Raw genomic sequence first — 2,784 nt, 5'->3', positions numbered from 1 at the left:
GCCTTCAGAAAGGGAAATTTCTCAAAGATGAGGGGGATAGTGCGCAGGAAGCTGAAAGGGAAAATCAAGAGAGTCAAAAATGTCCAAGATGCTTGGAGGTTATTTAAAAACACAGTTTTAAAAGCTCAACTGGAATGTGTCCACAGGTTAGGAAAGGCAGCGCCCAGTCAAAAAGAAAGCCACCATGGTTAACAAGAGAGGTTGAGGAAATTATTAGGGGAAAAAAGATGTCTTTTAGAAAATGGAAGTCCAACTTAACTGATGAAGAATACCAGAGAGAACACAAATGGTGGCAAAAGAGAAGCAAGTTAGCTGTAAGGGAGGCAAAAAAGGATTATGAGGAACGCATGGCTGTGAACATCAAAACCAGCAACAAACAGTTCTTCAAGTACATCAAAAGCAGGAAGCCAGCAAGGGAAGCGGTAGGCCCGTTAGATGACAAAGGAACAAAGGGTGTGCTAAAAGATGACAGGGAGATTGCAGAAAAGCTGAATGAATTCTTTGCATCTGTCTTCACCCAAGAGGAGGTGAGGAAAATTCCTGCACCTGAACCAAGCTTCTTAGGAGGCGAAGATAGTGGTAGACAAGGAAGAAGTTCTGGCAGCCATTGATAAACTAAATGCTACCAAATCCCCTGGCCCAGATTGCATTCACCCAAGAGTTCTTAAAGAGCTCAAGCATGAAATTGCTGATCTTCTCACTTTAATATGCAACTTATCCTTGAAATCAGGCTCCATCCCTGAAGACTGGAAGATGGCCAATGTCACACCAATCTTTAAGAAAGGATCTAGGGGGGACCCGGGAAATTACAGGCCAGTCAGTTTGACATCTGTTCCTGGTAAATTAGTAGAATCTGTCATTAAAGATAAAATTATAAAACATGTACAAAAGCAAAACCTGCTGAGAAAGAGTCAGCATGGCTTTTGCAGAGGCAAATCCTGTCTTACAAACTTACTAGAGTTCTTTGAGGATGTAAATAGGCATGTGGATAAGGGGGAACCAGTGGACATTGTCTACTTGGATTTCCAAAAGGCTTTTGACAAAGTTCCTCACCAGAGACTATTGAGAAAACTCAGCAATGAAGGAATAAGAGGGGAAGTCCTCCTATGGATTAAAAACTGGTTGAGAAACAGGAAGCAAAGAGTGGGTGTAAATGGGAAATTCTCACAATGGAGAGATGTGGGGAGTGGTGTCCCCCAAGGATCCGTATTGGGACCAGTGCTCTTTAACCTATTCATAAATGACCTGGAAGTAGGGGTGGGTAGCGTGGTGGCCAAGTTTGCAGATGATACCAAATTATGTAGGGTGGTGAGAACCACAAAGGATTGCGAGGAGCTCCAAGCGGACCTTGATAAATTAGGTGAGTGGGCTAAGAAATGGCAAATGCAGTTCAATGTAGCAAAATGCAAAGTGATGCACATAGGGGCAAAAAATCCAAACTTCACATACACGCTACAGGGGTCAGTGCTATCAGTCACAGACCAGGAAAGGGATTTGGGCATCTTAATTGATAGTTCCATGGGAATGTCAACTTAATGTATGGCAGCTGTGAAAAAGGCAAACTCTATGCTGGGGATAATCAGGAAAGGAATTGATAATAAAACTGCAAAGATTGTCATGCCCTTATATAAAGCCGTGGTGCGACCACACTTGGAGTACTGTGTTCAGTTCTGGTCACCACAACTCAAAAAGGATATCGAAGAGATAGAAAAAGTGCAGAGAAGGGCAACGAGGATGATTGAGGGACTGGAGCACCTTCCTTATGAGGAAAGGCTGCAGCGTTTGGGACTCTTTAGTTTGGAGAGGAGACGTCTGAGGGGGGATATGATTGAAGTCTATAAAATTATGCATGGGGTAGAAAATGTTGACAGAGAGAAATTTTTCTCTCTTTCTCACAATACTAGAACCAGGGGGCATTCATTGAAAATGCTGGGGGGAAGAATTAGAACTAATAAAAGGAAACACTTCTTCACGCAACGTGTGATTGGTGTTTGGAATATGCTGCCACAGGAGGTGGTGATGGCCACTAACCTGGATAGCTTTAAAAGGGGCTTGGACAGATTTATGGAGGAGAAGTCAATTTATGGCTACCAATCTTGATCCTCTTTGATCTGAGATTGCAAATGCCTTAACAGTCCAGGTGCTCGGGAGCAACAGCCGCAGAAGGCCATTGCTTTCACATCCTACATGTGAACTCCCAAAGGCACCTGGTGGGCCACTGCGAGTAGCAGAGAGCTGGACTAGATGGACTCTGGTCTGATCCAGCTGGCTTGTTCTTATGTTCTTATGTTCTTATCTTTACTGATTTGTGAAACCTCTGTACATCTCTGAACACCAGATGCTGAGGACAATTTAACAAGGAATGCCAGCTATTTGCCCTGTATATCAGTTTCCAAACGCATCTGGCTTACACTCAATACGTAGAAAGTACGTATTGTAGAATTTCTTTTCAGTTTTCTCTTTTTATCATTTACAAAAATGACCTCTTTCTTTTTATTTTATACTCTTTGAACCTTCTTGACTGTATATGCTGGCTATCATGTCTTGTTAACTTATTTATTTATTCTGTAAAGAAATGAAATGGAGTCTTTGGCACAATCCTTTGTCTTGATTAGCTTACCTCCTATATAGTTACAAAAAAAGAAATACTTATTCTACTTGTCATCCCCCCAAAACTAAAATGCTAGTAAGTGTTGGTTAGAACAAGGAAGTGCTGACAATGAGCAATAACTGTTCTCTGTATGTTTTGATTACAGTTTGGATCTTGACCTTGAAGGTCACTGA

The sequence above is a fragment of the Sphaerodactylus townsendi genome, linkage group LG04, assembly GCF_021028975.2.
Source record: "Sphaerodactylus townsendi isolate TG3544 linkage group LG04, MPM_Stown_v2.3, whole genome shotgun sequence".
NCBI classification, from domain to species: Eukaryota; Metazoa; Chordata; class Lepidosauria; order Squamata; family Sphaerodactylidae; genus Sphaerodactylus; species Sphaerodactylus townsendi.
This window is presented reverse-complemented; position numbering follows the sequence as displayed.